Here is a 23,610-nt window from a genome sequence, read left to right on the forward strand (position 1 = left end):
GTGTCCTACATGACTTTTCCACTGTGTGCACATCCCTGCTGGCTTTTTATGTGTCCAAATTTCCTCTTCTTGGAAGGCTACTAGTCAGATTGGATTAGGGTGTTCCCTTTAAGTACTTTTACTTTTTATTTTATTATTATTTTTAAGTAGGCTCCTTGCCCAACATGGGACTTGAACTCATGACCCTGAGATTGAGAGTCACATACCCTACTGACTGAGCCACAGGTGTCCTTTAACTTCCTCTTTAAAGGCTCTATCTCCAAATGCAGTCATATTCTGAGGTCACTCGGGTTATGACTTCAACATATGAATTTTTAAGGGAAAAAATTCAGCTCATAGAAAACTATATGAAAGAGTAAGATTTCTTTCTGTCTTTGTAATCTCTTTGTGGATTGATGGCCCCTGATATGCATCATATTCTGGTTCAATGCTTTTTCAATAATAAAATTGTTTTCTTTCTCTTCAACCTTTGTAGAGAAGTTTTCTGGTTTGGGAAGAGAGTTTGTTTTTAATTATATTCCCCAACAGTAAAAAAAGTACTGAGGTGGGAACCATGGTCAAAGTTTGAGGTCTGGCTCCCATGGAAAGAGCTGTATGAGTCACTTCCTGTTTGAGGCCTTGGTTTCCCAATCTTGATGGGCAAGTGGAGGGTGGTTTTTGGTTGGGATTCAAGTGGTTTCTTCAAATTCTATTTCCTATGGAAATAAAAGCTCTCAATTCTTTTTCTGATGAAATGCATTGATGATAGTGGTTTGGGGAGAGTGGGGTTGGGAGAAAAGCCCAGAGCAAAAACAGCCTATAGGAGCACAATCTCTGAAAGACAGCTCTTCCAATTGCCTCCAGACCCCTATTGAAATATCTGGGTAAATGAAGTTTTTCTCATTAGCATTCTTCAAGGGGCTCTAAGACTCGTGCAGATTACCCTGGGTCTAAGACTCACTAGCTGTCAGATGGACATAAGTTGATCTCCTCTAAACCAGTTTCCTATTTTCTATCCCTTTTTGACAGAGCACAGAGGGGCAGCACTTTTTTTGTGGGCGGGGGGGGGGGGGGTGGTGGTGGTTCTGATGCCTTATTCTTACTCTTTCGGTCTCCCTACTGGGTCAAGTATTCATTTGTGCCCTCCTTCATCCAATGCCATGCAGTACATGGAGGACATATGATGAAAAAGAGAGGTACAATGCCAAGAAGCTGTATTGCATAGCAGTTACCTAACCTTGGGTTCTGGAGCCAGAATGGTTGTGTTCAAATACAAACTGCTACTTTGTGGTTGTGTAACATTGGGCAAACTATTAAGCCTCTCTGAGCGTCTGTTCCTCATTTAAGAAAAGTGGGATGCTAGATAGAACTTACCTTACGGTTTATTATGAGGACCAAAAGAGTTCATTTATGTTACACGCTTAGAACAGTGCCTGACACATCATACGTGTATAAAAGATATCTAACTCACTAAGATGAACCTCAACAATCAGGTTATATAATTTATAAATAAGGAACAATCCATTTTTGGGGAGGCGGTTATTCTACACACTGTAAAGTACTAGAATATTTATATAAATATATACCAGGATATTTAGTAATGACTTTTCTTAGTAATACTGAAATGGTGAAAAAGAAAGAACAGCTCTATCTGTAATGTGCAACTCAGCCTTGTTTCTTGTGAGATTAAGTTGGAACATCACCATCTTCCTGCGACCAAGCCCACCTCAGTCATCTTTGACTTCTTCCACTGCCCTCAACCCATGTCCAATCCATTGAAAAGTTCAATCGCTTCTGTCATCTGCCTATCCCATCTCTTACAGAATCTCTACTCATACAGCCCATAGTAACCGCCTGATGTCCTTTCACTGATCCTCCCCCTCAGATGGTCGCCCAGCTTCCTTTACTTGGTGAATTGTTACTTGATTTTCAACACTCAGATTGAATTTGGTTCTTTGTTAAATCTGTGCTGAAACTTTCCCTTGAGGGTTACTATCCTGTGTACACTCTACTTCATACTTAACTATTGTGCACACCTTTTGTAGCCTTTATAATATCACCAAGTGCAATGGACTGAATGTTTGTATTCCCCCACCCACAATTCATGAAATCCTAACCCCCAGTGTGATGCTGTTAGGAAGGTGGGGCCTTTGGTCATGAGAGTGAAGATCCTGTGAACAGGAGCACAGCAAGAAGGTGGTGGCCTGCAACCCAGAAGAGGGCTCTCACCAGAATCTAACGGTGCTAACACCCTGACTTTGGACTTCCAGTCTGCAGAGCTGTGAGAAATAAATTTCTATTGTTTGTAAGTTGTCAGTCTATGCTAATTTGTTACAGCAGCCACAGCTGACTAAGACACAATAGGACTACTTGTTTTTCATATTTGTTGTTTTCCCTAGACTGAAGGGATCCAGACAGGGACTAACTGCCTTTCCCCTTTCTTTCTTTTTTTTTTTTTTTAATATTTTATTTATTCATTTGATAGAGATCACAAGTAGGCAGAGAGGCAGGCAGAGAGAGAGGAAGGGAAGCAGGCCCCCTGCTGAGCAGAGAGGCCCGACGTGGGACTTGATCCCAGGACCCCGAGATCATGACCCAAGCCGAAGGCAGTGGCTTAACCCACTGAGCCACCCAGGCGCCCTGCCTTTCCCCTTTCTTAACTATCATTTATTGATTAACTTCTATGTACCAAACACATACTATATAGGAGTTTTACCTATGTTTTCTCATTTCATCGCTCCCTCACCAACTTCTAGAAATAGATATTAGGAAATCCATGTTAGAGGTGAGTTTCCAAGAGCAGAGAATTTAAATGACTTGCTAAGCTGTAATTTGAATGTATCCTCTCTACATTCTGTGTCATCATCCAGCTCCATGACCAGGTGTGTGGCAGATGTTCAATGGTGAGTTATGGACTAAAATTCCTGAATGTAAGCCTAGTTTTAGACACTGCCATTTGAGGAATCCTTCTGTAGCCTAATGTTACACACAAACCCTGATCAGGCCTCTGTTACCACACTCATCACTCTGAATTGTGATCTTTCACCAGACCAGTCGGTTTTCAAAGCCTGTTGAGTGGACTAGATAGATTATGCTTCTCCTCTGGTGAGAGTGAGCAGGGCAGGAATGGGGGGCTGCCCTGCTGAGCCAGTTCAGGAAGAAATGCTCCCAGAGCACCCAGGGCTGAGGCAGTTAATTTGCCCCAGTGGTGAGGAGGAAATTTCTTGTAAAAGCTAGCTCCCCTCAGAACAATGTGGCCTTTTATTTTTTAGCTTTGGAATGGAGCCTAGCTGTCCATGGAAACAAAGAGAGGAGAGAATCACTGAACCAGTCTTGCACATAAAAAACTGACCATGTCTGTCTTTGAAGTCTCCTTTATGTCGTTTAGAAAACTTTGGATTATAGGGGTGTTTTTTCCTCCTTTTCTTCCTCAGTTCCTCACCCACCCCAATTTTTTTTTTTCCAGAGAAAAGAGAGAACTGGGTGTAAGGGAACCTTTCTTTGAAACAGGGCAGAAGTCATTAATTAAGGCCCCCATTCATTCCTGCTGACACTTGCTCATCAATCAGATTTCCTCTTAACATTCTGATGACCCTGCTGACCTGGGGTCCTCCATACTGTCTGCCAGACAGAATTGAAACTCAGACCACACACCAGAACAGAGGGAGTGGGCTCTGGCTCCTGGCTTCCTGAGATTGAGGAGAAAGAGTCTGGGGACAAAGCTGGCTGGTCAGGAGCTCTTCTGAGTTGAGGTAAAGGTAAACAGAGAAGATATTTTCTTTGCGGAAGCAAGTGTTGCTCACTTCACTGAAGCAGTGATCTATAGTTGCCCTTCCTTTTCTTCCCCTCACCCAGGGCCAGCCATGGAGCTCGGAGCCCAGCCAGCTGAGCCCGGGAAACCAGGCTAGCAGTTCCCCTTTGCCAACTCGGCACTGCTCAAAGAAGTTAACAACTCTAAGCCTTCTCTCAGGAAAGTACAAGGAGCTGTTCTGGAGATGACAGTGGCATTTGAGGGGAGAAGGGTAGTCAGCCTGAGGTGTAGGACCTCTATTTGATTACTTGTTCATCGTTAACTCATTCAGTTACCGTTTACCTAGCACCCAGTATGTAGTAGGTGTCATGGTAGGTGCTGAGAAGAAGCAGATGCACTCTTTATCCTCATGGAGTTTATAGTCTAGTTGGGAATATACCCGGGACTTCTCTTCAGGAAAAATTAGGGTTAGGCAGACTCACGGTTGTTAGGTGCAATTAAAATTCAATGAATCTTTATGGGTCTCCTTGTAGGTATTAGGCATATGGCTAGGAGCTGGGAATACCAAAAATTAAAAAGAAAAAGAAAATGCCCCTAACCCAGGTCCTCAAGTAATTAACAGAGTAGGCAACAACAGACTGGTAAACAAGCTCATTAGTATTCAGTGTGAGAAGTGTTGTGGTACATACAGGATTCGGAGAAGAGAAAATAGTTTACTCTATGGAGTTCCTTGGCTCTTATTCTAAAGGAGATGGGAACCCCTAAAGGGTTTTGAGCAGAGGAGTGACAAAATCTGACACATTTGTAAAAGCTTGGAGGTTAGGAGTTAAGGGACATTGGTTAGGAGGTTTATTGCAATAAACCAGGTTTAGTATCTTGAGCCAAAGAGGTAATGATGTGGGTATGGAGAAGTGGTTGGATTTTATTAATTTTTTTTAATCTTTAAAAAAATTTTATTTTTATTTTTTATTATTTTTATTATTTTTAAGATTTTATTTATTTATTTGACAGAGAGAGAGAGAGATCACAAGTAGGCAGAGAGGCAGGCAGGGAGAGAAGGGGAAGCAGACTCCCCGCTGAGCAGAGAGCCTGATATGGGTTTTCATCCCAGGACCCTGAGATCATGACCTGAGCTGAAGGCAGAAGCTTAACCCACTGAGCCATCCAGGTACCCCTAAAATTTTTTTTTAAAAAGATCTTGTCAGAGAGAGAGCATGCACAAGCAAGGGGAGAGGCAGGCAGAGGAAGAAGCAGGCTCTCCTCTGAGCAGGGAGCCTGATGTGGGACTCGATCCCAGGAGCCTGGAATTATGATCTGGGCCGAAGGCAGACGCTTAATTGACGGAGCCAGCCAGACGTCCCAAGAGGTTGGATTTTAGATGCTTTCAAAATACAGCCAGCAGAATTGACTTTAGGTAGGAGCAAAGACCGTTCATTCCCAGTAACAGGAGAGGATGTAGAGAATATAGGCACAGACATGTGTGAGGGCGAATGGGATGATGCAGCACTGGAAGTTCTAAGTGACTGTTTCTATTTCTTCTGAGAAAGGGGAAACAATGATCAAAGAAGGAGTGGCAATTTAAAGAGAGGAAACTATATGAAATACTTCCATAAGAAAGCCAGAGAATGACTAGATCAGGGAGATGATTCCCGAGCAGTTCCAAGAGTCTGCTCCAGTTTAGGAGTCATGAAAATAAAGTCAGTCAGCACAGCTGTTGTGTACCTCCAGCCAGGTTCAGCTTGTCAGAAGAGGCTGGGAGAAGTGGAAGTGAAGAGGTGGCTCCCACTGAGATTGGAGTTTTCAAGGTGAGTACAATGAAGCAAGAAAGGGAAAAGATAGGTGAAGGTGCGCGTAAGGAGAAACTATTATGACTGAGTGTAGACTCTGAGCTGGGTAAAGTGAGGAGTGAAGCCACAGAAGGGTGCTCGAGTGGGCAATAGTGAAAAAGAGTGGAATCTATAGATTGCAGATTACTGTGTGGTCAGAAATTTCTTGGACTTGGAATACCATGACTGGAAAAATAAGAAGTGGTGGTGATCAGAACGTGGCATGTTTGAAACTGAGACTAGATAAATGCCATTATTGATAGTAAGCTGTAGGATAAGACTAGGCGAATGAGTGGCTAGGTTGAACTGTAGGATAATATCATTGGAGGAGATGAGGTCAAGGAAGACTGAAACCAGGATGTCGGGATAAACATCTATATGATTATTGAAATTATGTCTCAATGAAATTATTGAATTATAACTGAGTAAGAATAAAAGTGAAATACACTCTCCAAGAAATAAGGAAACTTGACTTAGAGGTCAGGAGATGACAGTGACCAAGAGTGGGTAGTGGGCAGTATGGTATGGTGACATGATTTAAAACTAGGAGTTTTAGGGGAGATGCAGAGGGCATTGTAATAGGCAAGGAGAATCCCCCGCGCCTTGGCTCCATAGTCCAAGGAATTTGGAGATTGAAAAAAACAAAAACAAAAACAACCACTTGAGATGGTTGCTGGGGAAGCAATGTCCTTCCAGAAGAGTCAGATTTCTGTTAGAACAAGAAGGCAAAGGGAAAGTATAAGATTGAGGATGTAAGGGGGTGCCTGGGTGGCTCAGTGGGTTAAAGCCTCTGCCTTCGGCTCAGGTCATGATTCCAGCATCCTGGGATCGAGCCTGCATCGGGATCTCTGCTCTGCAGGGAGCCTGCTTCCTCCTCTCTCTGCCTCTCTCTCTGCCTACTTGTGATCTCTGTCTGTCAAATAAATAAATAAAATCTTAAAAAAAAAAAAAAAAGATTGAGGTTGTAAGGGTTTTGCTGATGACCGGCTTTGATTTCCAGGGGGATTCAGTGCTTTGAAGGGTTTCCCAAGGTATCTCCTGAGGTCAGTGACATCACAAAAGAGGATATAGAGAACCCAGTGGGAATGAGAGCCCGGAGGATGAGGATGTCCAGACTCCTTTTGATGTCTGACTTCAGTAGGTATAAAGGGCATATGAGATTAACTCTGATGGTCTCAAGGCAGATGGTAGTATGAGGCTATGGGTGTCAAGCTGGGGGAGGAGAGAGAGGTGAGGGCTCCATCAGGAGCAAAGAATTCTGAGAGAGGTAGCCTCATCTGGATTAACGCAGACTCCACGACAATTTTCCCATATAGCATAAGGTGCTCTGAGGCTTCCTCCTGACTCTACTGGTGGATTTCTTTTTTCCTAGTGAAACTGGGCAGCGATCACTTGTATAAAACTGTTTGTGTTGGCATTTATATAATCTAGTCCTGCCTTAGCTTTCCTTTTAAACTGGGGTCTTGGGAAATGGTCTACCTGGCCTACCCCTAAATTGGTTCTAGGAATAATGAATAACTCAGTGCTATGAATTGTGTAAGACTGATGATTCACAGACCTGTATCTCTGAAGCAAATAATACATTATGTGTAAATAAATAAATAAATAAATAAATGTGAAAAATGAATGACTCAGTTTGGGTGAAGATAATCACTGGATTATTAATAGACCATTTGTGATAGGATAGAAGTCAGGGAGGACATCTTCCATTCTGAGATGTCTGGCAAGACATCAGGGAGTAGCAAGTCATTGAATGTTGGTGATTTCCTTGGGCCAGGGCTGCCAGGAGTGTACATGCTTTTCTGCAAGGTATACTGAGGATCACACTTTTTAGGCCACTCAGATGAATTTTAATATAAGTTTTATAGTCTTGTGGCTTCTTACTCAGTGACTCGATGTCATTGTCTTTCATTGGAAGGCCAAATGCCATCTAGAGCCAAGATTTTATTTATTTGAGAGAGAGAGAGTGAGCAACAGAACACAAGCTGCAGGAGAGGCAGAGGAGAGAGAGAAGCAGTTTCCCTGCTCAGTTTCCCTGCCTGATGTGACACAGGGCTCGTCTCCCAGGACCTTGGGATCACAACCTGAGGACCTTGGGATCACGACCAGGACCTTAGGATCATGACCCCAACCCTAACCCTAACCCTAACCCTAACCCTAACCCAAGGTGGGCACTTTAGACAGTATGTCACTTGAACTTAACCTTGAATAGGTGTATGCTATTGGCCCTATGTTACACAAAAACTTAGGACAAAGAGACTTGGAGAATAATAGTGTGTCTCATGTCACATAACTGGTAAAAGGCAACACTGGACCCCCAGCCTGTCTGCGTTCAGAGTCTTGTGTTACCTTGCAGCTGCTGTGGTGATCCAATGAGTCTGTTGTCCCAGGCAGCACTAAGTTGCTGACTCCTTTGGTCCCACTGGGCAAACATGGTTATACACAGGAAAGAACAGAAGCGAGGGGATGGCAGGATGATGATACACTCAGAGACCAGATAGACTCCAGAGAGTCTTTAGATAGCTTGATAATCACATATACAGTGCATTCCACTTCCTAAGGCTCATCCCATTTCTTAGCCCTCCTCCACGAAAACCTGGAAGTGGGTGTTCATATTATCCTCCTTCTACAGACGGAGGAGCCAGGTCTTCAATCACATAAGTTTCCAGAAGGCACATAATGAAAGAGTGGAATGGAGACCTTCAGCCTGTTCTTTTTATTCCCAGAGAGACACACATCATAAGACTCAGCCTTCCTATTTAGACAGAAAGACAGTGGCAAAACATTGTTACCTTCCTTTCTTCTTCCCTGCAAGTGGGATACAGGCCCCTTGGCCTTCCTCAGGTCCTTATTCTCTGACTGGTCGTGGCCTTTTTGTGTCTGACTGCTGTTCAGGACAAGTGGAGTCTGAATTTTTGACGAGTGATAAATGGCAACAGTTTATGTCCCTCTCTCCAGTCTGAGGGCTGGCCACTGCTGCAGCTGGGAAGCAGTTGCCCGAGCTGGGGTGCGGTGGGAGAGGGGGACTCTCAAAATGTCTGGCCATAGGTGGATGCGGTTATGCAGCCTTCTGTTTCCAGAGCCTTGAAAGAAGGTCCAGCATGAATGCAGACATCTCTGACCAGCTGGCTTGGCACCTTTTCCCCTTTGGTTCTGAAGAGTCAGGGAAGATGAGGGATAAGGGACAAATGCTTTCCTGCTGGCTAGAGACCTCGCTTGAATGTCTGAATAAATTGGCTTCCATATTTAAAACAAACAAACAAACAAACAAACAAACACACAAACTCTAAATGAATCGTGAACAGAAGAACTGATGCGTCTCTTATCAGTCTGCTGCCTGTTGACTTTGGCTGGGAGATAATCACCATGGTTAATGAGGATCCTGGCAGCCAGTTATTACTCATTCCTGACCATTCTCATTCACCATTGTTTTGGCATATAATACCCTGAAAGAATATGAAATCCCAGTGCTCTGCTGCGTCGTGGTTTCTTTATGAACCACAACCTCCTCATCCTTTCCCCAGCTCTCTCTCCCTTCCTGCTCCCTTCCCCCCACTCCTACCAACTGGGAGGGACTGAGCAGGCCTTCCAGACCTATATCGTCCCTCCAACTGCAGGAGCTCTGCTACTATCTGCCTTATGAAATGACTTACTCCAAAGTGTTTCTCTGGGAAATAGTTGAAAAATCACATGCTCTCAGAGGTTCATGATGACCAGCTACAACCTCTGACAGGGGTGAGGCAATTGCATGTAGGCTTCCTATTCTCCATCCATTGTATAAGTAAGAGCAAATTATTGTGAGTGTGTGTTAACTGTCCTCTCCCTATTCTGGCACCAGAATGCAGGTGGAGAAATCCCAGCACATCTTGTTTGTACAAGTGTCCAGTTGCTGATCGAATTAATTTTTTTTAGTCAGGCCCGAGACTCTGAAGGCCGAACTGATTTTCCTGGCAAGGAATTGAGTCACCAGTCTCAAGTTTACTTAGTCTTGGTCCAAATTTCGTTTGGTCCTGGGGTCATTTTGAAGCTCCACAGGTTGACAGTGTCCACATAGTTCTGTTCCTTTAACCCACCAGGGCCACTGACTCAAATGCATGGCAGGAGCAGCAGGCAATCCTGGTCTCTAGAATGAGTCTGGACATCATCATGGGCTTATTTAACTCTCATTGACCCCTTGGCTCTCTTCAGTTGACATACTATCTTGAACTCGTTTTTCTGTTACAACATCAGCACTTTCTTTTAAGATGTATACAATTAAAAATCACTCTCTGGGTCCATAAATTGCAACTGGGCACAAAAGTGTTTCCTTGCCCAAACCCCTACTCCCACGAGATCTTGGGGGACAAATTCTAAGGCAGGCTCCTGCCTGAATTTTTGTCAAGGAAGAGAAACAGGAATGTGCACATTTAAGGAAAGTCCAGAGGAGAGAGCAAGATCTGTTAAAAATGGGAAATTGAGTTAGTACATAAGTCATGAATCATTACCAGGCTCTGAGGCAGGTAATGAAGACCCAGCTTTTTTTTTTTTTTTTAATTTAAATTCAATGTAATTAACATATAGTATATTAATAGTTTCAGGGGTAGAATTTAATGACTCATCAGTTGCATATAACAGCTGGTGCTGATTATATCATGTGCCCTTCTTAATGTCCATCACCCAATTACCCCCTCCTCCACCCTCTCCCCTCAGTTTGATTCCTAGAGTTAAGAGTCTTTTACAGTTTGCCTCTCTCTCTGATTTCATCTTATTTTATTTTTTCTCCCATCCCCTAAGTTCTCTGTTTCTTAAAGTCCACATATGAGTGAAATCATATGGTATCTGAAAGACTCAGCTCTTATCTTCATGGTGCTCACAGGCCAATGCAGGAAGCAGCTTCCAAAGCAAATAATTCTAATACATTTTGTTCAATGTTATCATGGATTTTGGATCAAAAACCAAAGGAAGGAGAGAATAAGTGGTAGACTGTAAGCTCTATGAGAGCAAAGATCCTGTGTATCTTATTCACTGCTATTTGTCTAGAACTCAGCATCATATCTGGGACATGATTGTATTTTATATATATTCGTTAATTGAATTGATTCATTTATACCAGGTATATCCAATGGTTTGATTGATTCATTCAATTATTTAATCATTCATTTAATCATATTTACTTCTTAAATACTGTTAGCTATTTTTAAGTAGCAAGACAACTGATCACCACTTAATCTGAATGTGAAGTTATTCTTAAATAACAGTAGGATGAATTTTGATTAAGTAGAAATGACAGTTATGACTTTGGACACATCTAGCTTTTACTGGACTGTCACTGTGCGCTAACTCCTCACAAGGTACATGTGTCATTTGTCACAGACAGATAAGGATATAGAATTTTACAGAGCTGAAATAACTTGCCCAGCTCATGTAATGGGGTTCAAATCCAGGCCTGAATGCCTGACTCCAAAGGCTATGATAATTGCCTACGTGACACTGCCTCTACTAGACTGTGTGGGACCTTAACAGCAGGCCCTAGAGAAGCGGATGGAGCTGGATTTAGGCTGGGCCAGGGGCTGTATACTCTGTAAATCTGATCCCTAAGGGGATGGCCAAGAGTCCAAGGGGTTGCGATGAACTTGGTTTGATCTGAGCTGGTATTAGGAGGCAAAGACTTTTATCTGGAAACAGGGCAGAGCATGACTCGGTCCTAGGTAGTGACGATACTTAGAATATTACAAGGAAGGAGGAAGGATATGGCAGCTGGGATTTGATATAGGACTATAGTTAGCCGCAGATTGGAAGGTAATGGTGAGAAGAGGCTCCTCATCAAAGGTTGGGAGAGTCTGGGAACCCAGGTGAAGCAAGGCTGGATTCAGGAAACTAAAGCATAAACTAGGAAACTGTTTGTTGAATTGCCCTGAATGTGCTTTTTGGAACCTACCTCTCATTTCTTCTTTTTGTTGGTACTTTAACACAGTGGCAGTACGGTTCAGTGAAAAGAGTCTTAGACTTGGGGCTCCTTTCTTTCTACTTGCTGGCTTTGAATGTTTTGTCAAGTGGCCACATCTCTTTGGATTTCATTTTCCTTTTTTTAAACGTGGATTTTTTTTTAACACCGGCTTCACTTAGTGGTTAACAGGATGATATGAGGAATAGGTTGTGTTTGGATGCTGAGGCTTTGTATCCACTGAAGTTTTATTCTTATGTGTTACATTTCCCATGAAACTGGGCTTGAAACTGTGTGAGAGGACAATAGGCTGGAAAGCAGAAGTTGGAATGGTACATGTCTGTGATTATAGGCAATGTGGCATCGATTAAAAATAGACTGCAGCTTTCTTCGGAAGAGGTAATGGGACTTAATGGAAAGAAACAAGAAATGCTCGTAAAACAGCTCTTTATGCACAAAGGAGCCAGTTTTTGCCTTGTTGCTAAGGTCCCAATTGTTTCCTGGCTGTGTTTTGTGTGTCTGTGTCAGGCCATTCTGTGGGTTCCTTTCAAGAACTGGGTGATATTGGCCTGCAGATAATTAGATCAGTGTCATCACTTTCACTACCCCCTTTTTATTCTGCTGGGACCATTTGCATGAAAATAAAAGTGGGTGCTATTTCTTTTCCATTAACAAGTCTTGATTTCTTACTGGGATATAATTTGGGGGACTCATCACATATAGCAGCTTTGGAAAAAAGTCCCAAGTCACTATGTAAGTGACCTTGCTTTAAAGAGGCTTCTAAGACCCAATGTTCAGCTAAGCCTTCCACTTCCCAAACTGACCCTTCAAAATCTTCCCCTTGTGATACAGAAGATCTTCATCTGGGGTTAATCAGGGTGCAGCTTGTGTAAGAGAAACTTTTAGGAAAACATTCTGTAGTGAATTTGGTTCTGAAGTTCATAAACATGTGTGTTTCTGTAAGTTTTTCCTCAGCTTAGGGTTTTTCAAAGAGCTAGACCTAAAAGAAACCTCCATGTGCAACAATAAAGTTCAGGAGGAAGATTCACATATTTGTCATTAATTTGTTGTAAAGCAATGGAGGCATGGTCGAAAGGATTGATTTAGGTGTCAATCAGAATCAGATTTAAACATTAGTTCTCCCTTATATTAATTGTGTGATCTTGATAACCTTGTTTTCTTGTTCTGTAAAGGCAGTAACAAATCTACCTTGCTACTCATGGTCATATATTAAGATGCAAATTATATGGCAAAGGCCTACTAGTGTAAGAAGCACTATTCGTTGCTCATGAAATGTTAATTCCATTCCTCTTTCCTCTTCCTTTCCTCATATCCCTTAGCAATTGATGAAGGGATAATGGTATAATTTCTGCACCAGTCTTCCTGGATCCACTGTTTTTACACATGAACTGTTCCCAGAGCATGTGAAATCCATGATATAGGCAATTTCTTTTGATGGTTACTTTTCCAGTGGTAAGGAAAAGAAGGGGGGAAAGAGGGAAATTTTTTGAGTCATTTATGAGGCTAACTTTATTCTTAGGTCAGGATAGCTATTTGAGATATCAGTTATTTGTTTGTCTGCGCCCCTCCCCCGCCCCCTTTTTCTTCCCCAGATAAGCAGGTAGCCAATCTTCATGCTTCTTGCTTCAGGATTTGTGGTAAGATAGAGAGCAGGGGATATTGACATCCTCCTTCCCTGGCTCTTGTTTTCCAAAAGTCCAAGCTTTCAGGAAGGGATCTTGTTATGTGCTCCCCGAGAGCTGGAGGGAGGGAGGTAGCCCTTCGAGATGCAGCAAGGCAAAGAAGAGAGGTTCCAGGAGACTGAGAAAGGGATAAAGATTTGTGGGTCCCTTGAACAATGGCCCTCTGCCCCTTGGCATTCTCTCCCCACCACTCCTGACGGGATAGATGTAAAACTTCAGTGGAGTTTCTAGCCTTGCCCAAGGTTCCAAGGCTATAATTAATTAAAAAATAATAAGAGCTAACACTTACATACTATGTGTCAGGTACTTTTGAAAATGTTACATATTGGCTAAGAATTATCATTCTCCCCATTTTATAGATGAGGAAACTGAAGGTCAGCTTGGAAGGAGTAGAGACAGGGTTTGAACCTAGGAAGTTTATCGCCTGAGTCCATTTTTCTAACCATTTTTCTCACATCTGGAAAGAACAGAGACTCTGGCTTGAATGGGCCTGCAGATTTTGTGAGGCTGTGTCTTAATGAGAGTGACCTATGATTGTTGAATGGAGAATTTATCCTAAAGTTTTAATGCTCTTTTAGACCTCAGAATCTTGCAATACCTGGCAAAAATGTATCCCTGGAGATGCATGAGATTAAATTTTCTCTCTGTAAAGCTGGGGGGAAGTTTGGTGTTGAAGTTAAAATTATTTAGAGAAAATAAAGAAATATAGGGGTTTTTATTTGTTTCTTTTTGTTTTTGGTTTTTTTTTTGTTGTTGTTGCTAAAATTCTTATCTGCTAAACTTTGATTCCAAAATCTGGCAAAAGGAGTATAAAAGAGTACTTGTATCATCTTAAAATATTAACATCAATAAAAACTTGCTCCTAGGGTGCCTGGGTGGCTCAGTGGGTTAAAGCCTCTGCCTTTGGCTCAGGTTGTGATCCCAGGGTCCTGGGATCCAGCCCCACATAGGCTCTCTGCTCAGCAGGGAGCATGCTTCCCCCCCTCCCCCCACCTGCCTCTCTGCCTACTTGTGATCTCTGTCTGTCAAATAAATAAATAAAATCTTAAAAAAAAAACTTGCTCCTAATTGAGTGCCCACCATGTGCCATGAGATGTATATCTTATTTAATCCTTGTGTGGAAGGAATTAACTTTAGGGAAATGAAGTAAGTAGTTGAAGCTCAGATAGCCATTAAGTTGTGGGGTTAGGATTCAGATCATGGATGATCTGATTTCAAAGCCAATGTTCTTTTCCAGTGTGAAGCACTGTAATGCCTCCATACTGCTGCCACTGCATAGAAATGTCTTTTTTTTTTTTTTTAAAGATTTTATTTATTCATTTCGAGAGAAAGAGAGAATGAGCAGGGAGAGGGAGAAGCAGGCTCCCTACTGAGCCAGGAGCCCAATGTGGTACTCTATCCCAGGACCCCAGGCTCATGACCTGAGCTGAAGGCAGACGTTTAACCAAATGAGCCACCCAGGTACCCCTAGAAATGTCTTTAATAAAATAATTGGGTTTAATTTATGACCGTATTAAATGATGAATGTGTCATACAAAATGTAGTTTAATTGTAGAAGTATTAGGCAAACCCAGTAATAGGAAAGGTGATAAAGTAATATATTATAATAATAATAGAAAATAAATGTAATATATTATAACCTGTAAATCACCTTGATAAAAGTTAAGACATTATTAAAAAAGAATTATACACCATGGCCAAATGGAATTTATTCTAGGTGTACAAGTCTGGTTCAACATTCAAAAAAATATTGATATGATTCATCACATCAATAGGCTAAAGAAAAAGTATGATTATATCATAGATACAGAAATAAAAATTTCCAACAAAGTCCACCACTCATGCATAATAATAGAAACTCTCAGCAAACTACAAATAGAGCAAACTTCAAGTCTGGGAACAAGATAAGAATGTCCCTTCTCAGGGTGCCTGGGTGGCTCAGTAGGTTAAAGCCTTTACCTTAGGCTCAGGTCATGATCTTAGGGTCCTGGGATCGAGCCCCATATCGGGCTCTCTCTATGCCTGCCTCTCTGCCTACTTGTGATCTCTGTCTGTAAAAAAAAAAAAAAAAAGAATGTCCCTTCTCACCACTTCTATTCTATGTTTTACTGGAAGTCCTAGCTAATGCAGTAAAATAAGAAAAGGAAATAAAAAGTAGACAGGTTGAGAAGGAAGAAATGAAACTATCTTTATTTGAGATGATAAGATTGTCTATTTAGAAAACCCTAAAAAATCCCCCAAATACTACTGGAACTAATAAGTGATTACAGGTTAATATAACAAAGGTTAATATGTGAAAGTCAATCACTTTGGGGGTGCCTGGGTGGCTCAGTGGGTTAAGCCTCTGCCTTCAGCTCAGTTCATGATCACAGGGTCCTTGGATGGAGTCCTGCATCAGTCTCTCTGCTCAGCAGGGAGCCAGCTTACCCCTCCCCCTCTGCCTGCCTCTCTGCCTACTTGTGATCTCTCTCTCTCTGTGTCAAATAAATAAACAAATAAATCTTTAAAAAAAAAAAAAAGTCAATTACTTTCTTATATTGCCAGCAATGCACAATTGGAATTTGAGATAAAAAAAGTAACGCCTTCGGGACACCTGAGTGGCTCAGTCAGTTAAGCCGCTGCCTTCTGTTGGGGTCATGATCCTGGGGTCCTGGGATGGAGTCCCACATTGGGCTCCTTGTCCATCAGGGAGCCTGCTTCTCTCTCTGCCTCTGCCTGCCACTCTGCCTGTTTGTGCTCTCTCTCTCTGACAAATAAATAAAATCTTAAAAAAAAAAAAAAATAACGCCCTCTACATCAACACCCAAAAATCAAAATACTTAAGTTATAAACATAAACCTAATAAGTAAAATGTCTATATGAGGAAAACTGTAAATCTCTGATGAAAGAAATCGAAGAAAGTTTAAATAAATGGAAAAACATTCCATGTTCATAGATAGGAAGCATTACTATTAAGATGTCAGTTCTTCCCAACTTGGTTTATAGATTCAGTGTAATTCCAATCAAAATCCCAGTGAGTTATGTTGTGGATAAAGGGATTCCCAAGTTTATATGCGAAGGCAAAAGAACCAGGATAGTCAACACAACACTGAAAGAGAACAAAGAGCATTGACACTATCTAACTTCAAGACTTACTATAAAGCCACAGTAATTAAGACACTGGCAGAAGAATAAACAAATACATCAGTGGAATAGGACAGAAATCTCAGAAACAGATCCATCCAAATAGAGTCTTTGACAAAGAAGCAAAGGCAAATCAATGGAGAAAGGATAGTCTTTTAACAAACAGGCCTGGAACAACTGGTCATCCACATGCAAAAACATGAATCTAAATGCAAACCTTAAAAAAAACAAAATGCAAACCTTACACCTTTCACAAAAATTAACTCAAAATGGATCACTGACTTAAATATGGTACACAGAGCTATACAACTTCTAGAAGGTAACATAGGAGCACTAAAACTCAGAATGCCCTAGGCAGACTGGGAAAAGCATCCCACCAGTTAAAAGTGACTTAGATAAAGAATAGGACTTGATGGCACAAATAAGTTATATGATTCAGACATTCATGTATCTCCTGTTCCTTTGTCAACTTTCCTTAAGCCCATTCCATGGCCTCATGGGGAATTTTCTGTCTGTGTATGGTTCCACATGTTTTATTGACTCCAGCCAGTAATGTACTATAGGAGCAAAAGAGCCCAGTCTGTTTTTTTCCCCAACCATTCTGATGCTTGCTCAAGGTTGTACACGGGTTTAACAACATTAACAACATGGGGCCCCTCCCCCATTCAAGACTGAACTACCTGGAAGAACTACCTGAACTACCTGATCACATCTGGAAGCCCAACTTGCCAACAGCAAAGGCAAGTGCAATACCCTAAGAGTACCAACCAGCCACCTGGTAACAAGTTGATTTCAATCTTTCAGTTATTGACAGAACAAATTTTCTCACTTGAGTAGTCATTCTGGGTATGGATTAGCTTTTCTTCTCAAATGCTTCTGCCAACCCCGTCACCTATGGACTTATAGAATGCCTTATTTGTCATCACGGTATCTCACATTTCATTACTTTTATCCAAGGAAATAATTATTGCCAGCAGAGGGGATGAAGCTATGGGCTCTAGCTTATAGTATTCACTGTTTTTGTTGTGGGATCATGTTGCCTACTATTCAGAAATAGCTGGCTTTGTAGGGTAGTAGAATGGTCCAGTTACATTAGTTGGGAAATAGTACTTTTGGAGGTTGGATGCTATTCTACAATGTGGAACATGTGCTAATCTAGCAACCAATATACAATTCTGTTTATCTTATAGCTAGAATACACAGTGCTAGAAGTTAAGGAGGTAAAGTGTGAATTGCTCCTTTTACTACCCAAAAAAGCTCAACATATTTTTCTTTCCATCTTTATATATTTGGTCTCTGCTTATTTTAGAGGGCTTAATGCATAAAGAAAGAATGTTTTTGTTAGGAGACAATGCAATAGTTCCATTAAATTGGAAGTTGAGATTGTCACCTGGCAATGTTGGTCTCCTCATGTCACTGATCTAATGTACAAAGAAGGGTGTGACTGTGGTGGCTGAGGTGGTTGATCCTAATTTCCAAGAGAAAATTAGATTGCTGCTGCACAATGGGGCAAAGAGAACTGTCTGGAAATCAGGATACTCTCTAGGTGCACTATTGTGACCCAATAAAGTCAGGACTGCTAAAGCTTCAGACCCTTTAAAAATGAAGATTTGGGTTATTTCACAAGCTTGTGAACCTTGATCAATTGAGGTGATAGCTGAAGGAAAGAGGAACAAGTCAGTGAAATAACAAAGTGTAAAACTCAGCTATGGCATTGAGATCATTTATAGAAATGAGAATTATAGAAGATAGTATTCTACCCCTTGCTTCTATGTGTATTTTTGTATATGTTAACTATTTTCCTTACTCTTTTTCTCTATTATTTTACATAGGAATTGTTCATTGGGATTAACCTGACAAATTCATATTTAGATTACAAGATATGCAGGTGGAATTTGGCCAACTAAAACAGAAGTTAACCTCATCCTGGGATGGATATGGTGGCTGTTGGGATCTGTCTCTCCTTTTCAGGTGACAGTGTCTTCCTTTCTATAAATGTTAGTTGCGTCTTGTTAGGAGGTAGTCTGAAGTTGTTACTGTTGTTATATGGAAGTTTAGTTATGGGTAAAGGAGTATGACTGATACTAAATAGGCTAAGAGTTATATGGTGCATCTCTTTTACTTATCTCTTGTCTTATAGACCTAAGCCAACTATTCTATATTCTGTTCTGAGATGTTGGGGGTGGGACTCTGCAAAATACTTTTCCCAGATTTCCTTGCTAGCTGGCTTCCTGCAGTTAGGTGGGGTCAATGCGAGACACTGGTGGGAAGATGGAAAGAGAGAAGAGAGGGATAGGACGTCCTGCTTTCAGCTCCTGTTGGTGTCCTTCCAGCATCAGGGGACAGCATTTTATGACACTCCTAGTACCAGCTGTACCATGTCCCCTCAGTTTGAACACCAGCTATGTGAAGGCCACTCCTCCACAACCCCAAATTCTGGTAATCCTATCTATTCCCCTTGGTTTTTTCAGTCCCAAGGATGGCCTGCTGCTTCCTTAGGTTACTAATATTTGGCTTCCCTCGCATGTCCCTTTTGGCTCTTTCATTCAGTTTTCCAACATCACTATAAGCAACTCCTTATATTAAATTCCTGTGTTTAAATTTCCTAGGGTGATTTGTTTTTTCATGATGTGGCCCTGGCTGATGTAAAAAGGATCCAATGGGGAGAGGTGTTTCCTAGTATTAAGAACCGAGTAGGAAAGGTAAGTGGATGATCACAGCAGGCTAACATGAGATAACCATGAATGGCTGGGACATTTTACAAATGAAGATTTGGGTTACCTTACCAAATAAATAACACTGACTAGGTAAGGTGCTAACCGAAGCAAAAGGATCATGGAACATGGAAGAAGGTCATTATAAATACCAACTATTGCCTAGTGACCACTTAGAGAAATGAGAATTGTGGTCGTTATGCATATTGCTTTGTCATGAATAAACTTGTATTTATTAGCCAATTTCCTTTATTCCACTCTTCTTTTCTGTTACTACTTTATATAAGGTATATTGGTGGTGCTTAATTTTATAATTTGGTTCATTAGATTATCAAGATGGGATTGTGGCTGAGGAAGAGAAAAAGATTGTCATCACTAGATGAATACTGAGAGTGGTGGGGCTTTGGGTGTAAACCCTTTTTTTGGATAGAGAATAAGTGCATGTTCATTTGTATGAGGGGTAGCTATATTACATTATGTTATATTGTAGTTGCTATTTTGTTGATTGGAGATTTAAACATGGTAGAAACTTGTGTGTCAATATTATGTCCACAAAGGGGTGGAATGCACTATACGTTGTTTACTGGAATTTAGCAGTAGTTTCTACCTCTTCTATATTCTCAGCCTCTCCTTATATTGCAGATTTTGGAAAGGTAAAAACTTCATTTCACAGACTCACTTGTTAGTAGAATTCTGAATGTAATTTAGGCTTTTCCAATGAGGCACATTTGTGTTAGATTTGGAAGATGGAAGACAGATGGAGACCATTCTTATTGGGCAGTGGCAGCTGACGTATGGACTTCAGCTGGCAAGAGTTTTTGCAGCAGCCACATTCCACGTCCTATTGTTCAGCCAACAGCTTTGTGACAGCTGTATTTGTTTCCTTGTTTTCTGAACTTTGGGTAGCAGAAATAATTTCCTGACTATAAACCCTAGTGGTGTTGTGACCTTAATGTGTAGTACTGGCTCCTTGACTTCAAGCCTTGTAATGCCCTTTAAAAAATATTTATTTATTTATTTATTTATTTATGTTTTATTTAAGAGTGAGTGCATGAGCGGTGGGGAGGGACAAAAGGAGAGGGAGAGAATCCTTGAGCAGATTCCCCACTGGGCATGGAACTCAACACAGGGCTCTATCCCAGGACCGTGAAATCATGAATGACCTGAGCTGAAACCAAGAGTTGGCTGCTCAACCAATGGAGCCACCCAGGTATTCCCCATTTTAATGATTTTTAAAAAACAGTTAGCTTATAGTACACCGGAATCACCAGAGAATAAATCCTTGAACTTGAACATACATCAGTAGAAATCTACAGTGAAATACAAAGAAAACAAAGGAAATAAAACAGAGCATCTGGAGATACAGGGCAATAAAAAATAAGTCTAGCCCATTTGTGATTAGAGTCCAACAAGGAAAAGAAAGAAATCAGAAGAAATATTTGAAGAGATAATGGTTAAGAAATTTCTACCTCTAATTTCTGTTCATCAAGTAAACTACCTTCAACTCTTAGCTATTTCTCCTTCACTGTCCCTGTACATTTTTCATTAATATGCTTAAAATATGTTTATTTTGCAGTTAGAGATATTTTTAACAGATTTATTGAGATATAATTCACATGCCATAGAATTCTTCCATTTAAAGTGTGTGATTCAATGATTTTTGGTGTATTTATAGTGAGTATCACCATATCAATTTTGATCCTTTTTATTAGTTCAAAAAGAAATCCCACATGCCTTAGCCTTCTCCCCTTCTATTAGGGTTTTCCAGAGAAACAGAATGAATAAGAGGTGTTTCTGTGTTTCTGTGTGTGTGTGTGTGTGTGTGCGCGCGTGCACGCGCACGCACTTATTTTACAAAATTGGTTCACACAGTTTTGAGGGCTCACAGGTCTGGTTTGCTGGGATGAGCAGCAAGCTGAAAATTTCAGCAGGAGTCATTGTTGAGGTCTTGAGTTCAGAGACATTCTGGAGGCAGAGTTCTTTCCTTGTAATTGTAATGTCATTGTAAATGACTTCAGTGTATTCTTTTAAGAACTTCAGTAGATTGGGTCAGGCCCACTTACATTATAGAGGGTAAACTGCTTTACTTTACTCAAAGTCTACTGATTTAAATGTTGAACACATCTTAAAATGCCTTTAGAGCAACATCTAGACTTTCACCAAGCAACCAGGTACTATAACCTAGCCAAGTTGACACATGGACTTGTGATAATGAGATACAAATGTGGATTCCTTGTAACAAATGTACCACTCTGGTAAATGATATTAATAGTAGGAGGCTGGGGATAGAGGGAGTGTATGGAAATGCTTTGTATCTTTTTTCTAATGAGCAAAGGGTTTAAGTAAACATTTCTCCAAAGAACATATACAAATGTACAATAATCATATAAAAATGCTAAACATCATTAGCCATTAAGGAAATACAAACCAAGACTCTAATGAGATACCACTTAACACTCACAGAATGGCTATAATCCAGAAGATAGAAAATAAGTATTTTTGGTGAGGATGTAGGAGAATTTGAGCTCTGATATATAGCTGGGGTGGCGGGGAATGTAAAGGAGTATAGCTGCTTTGGAAAACAGTCTGGCAATTCCTCAAACTACTTCCTCAGAGTTAGCACACATTCCAATAAATTTAGTCGCTTTTGGGGTCACTTGGTAAAGGTAGCACACCCAAATGAGAAATAGGTTGACTCCAAAATCACAAAAGGCACACTAGGCATTATGCCTGTATTTTTGTTGTACGAGTGACCAGATACAGCACTTTCTCCTTAATCTAAGAAGGAACAGCTGTACATGTCCCAAACCATTGGACCTCTAGAAATTTCACTGAGGTAGAAGGCCTCTGAATTTTTGTTGGGTTAATTTACCACTCTCTGACACACAAATATATGACCAATAAATCTAGAGATGTCACTCCTTCGCTTAGTAGATTTAATCAGCATATTGTCATCTCAGTATAATGGATGCAGTGTGATATATTGTAGAAGAGAAAGATGGTCAGAGTCCCTGCACACTAAATTATGATACATGGCTGGACATTTAGTATATCTCTGAGGTAAGATGGTAAAGGTATATTGCTGGTCTTGCCAGCTGAAAGTAAACTGCTTCTTGTCCTAATTCAGAGATTAAGTATAGTATAAGGAGATATGTATGGGTGCCAAGTTGACAAGGGATGGCTGACAATGGTTAATATCATGTGTCAACAAATGTAAAGAGGCGCTCACTCTCTCATACTTAGGGTTACTTGTATGAACTGAGAGTGAGTACCTCCTTCAATTTTGTGCCCTGAGCACTTTGCTCGCCTCACCCATGTCCAGGCCTACTCCTCCTACCTCCAACGTCTCCGATTCCTTCCTAGTTCTATGTGTATGTTCAGGTCAGAAAAGAGGCCCCCATGATCCAGTAGCTATCCCTTTCAGACGTTGTCCCCAGGACTTTGGGAGGGTGGAAATAGCCAACCACGTATATATAAGTCAAGCCACCTTCATCTGCCCAAACTTATCTCCAGTCCTCCAACTCCGTTCTCTTTCTCTTTTAAGGAACATTTCAAATCCAAGGGCCCTGTGAACTCAGTGGTTCTGCCCTGATCTGACCTGCTTCCTCCTTCCCACTCAAAGCACTACTAGCATGCGGGTAAGCTGATCCCATTCCCTGTCCTCCCAGCTGGCGTACCTGTACAAAGGTGGAAGGGACCAGCCTAGGGAAGCCATAGAGCAGTATTTGGAGCTAAATAATAGCTAATAAAGAGACTTATGGTAGAGGTTTGGAAATGGGTAGGGTCTATTTGTGTTGGACTGAGTTGGGCTCCTATCTAGCCCAGGAGTGGAGACCCCTATCCCTTGTAGGCAAGACTTCAGAGCCTCAGTTTCCTGCCCCATACATTGGAGTTTAGTCCATAGCAATAACTCTTTAGCAGGAACATGTATGCAGAAAAATGAGTTTAGAACCTTAAATCTCTTTCTTTCTCTACCCAGTTCTTGGCCCAGATCCTCACTTCCATGTGGAGGTCACTAAGTCCAGAGAAATCCAATTAGAGTGCAAGTCTGAAGGCTTGTTCCTTCAGCCAAAGGTCCAGTGAATGGGCTTGCAGGGAGGGAAAATTCCAGGTGTGACGGAGTCTCAGATCCAGAACAAAAGTGTGCTGTTCCATGTAACAACATCACTGCTCCTCAGAGAACCTTCTCAGAAAAATCTAACATCTTCTATCTGGAACCCAGTATTGAATCAGAAAAAGGAAGAACAATTGTCCATAGCTGGTCAGTTTTCTCTTTCGTCTCACTGTGCCCCCCAAAATGGGCTTTTATGCTCATAACGCCTGACAGTGGCAACTCTAACCTGCTACCTTGGGTTTGGCTGAATTTTTCTCATGTTAGATTTAGATTATGTATTTTAGGCAGGAATATCTCAGAAATAATTCTGTATTCTTAATGTATTCCATCTCAGTAGAGTGTGATTTCAATTTCTCCCATTACTGATAATGTTTATTTTGATCATTTGACTAATGTGGTAACTTCCAAGCTTTTTTACTGCGTAAATTTATTCTTTTTTTTTTTTTTTAAGATTTTATTTATTTCACAGGGAGAGAG

General features: G+C 41.1%; 1 long non-coding RNA gene across 1 annotated transcript in view; it reads left to right on the forward strand.

Annotated features, from left to right (window-relative positions):
* The first annotated feature begins 14,770 nt into the window (after positions 1–14,770).
* LOC131840206 (uncharacterized) overlaps positions 14,771–23,610 on the forward strand; it is a 28,119-nt gene continuing 19,279 nt past the window's right edge. Inside the window, exons 1-2 of the long non-coding RNA XR_009357269.1 lie at positions 14,771–18,276; positions 18,915–19,007. This is a non-coding gene — a long non-coding RNA (uncharacterized LOC131840206). The remainder of the gene's footprint in view (positions 18,277–18,914; positions 19,008–23,610) is intronic.

The sequence above is a fragment of the Mustela lutreola genome, chromosome 1 (assembly GCF_030435805.1).
Source record: "Mustela lutreola isolate mMusLut2 chromosome 1, mMusLut2.pri, whole genome shotgun sequence".
In the NCBI taxonomy this organism is placed as follows: Eukaryota; Metazoa; Chordata; class Mammalia; order Carnivora; family Mustelidae; genus Mustela; species Mustela lutreola.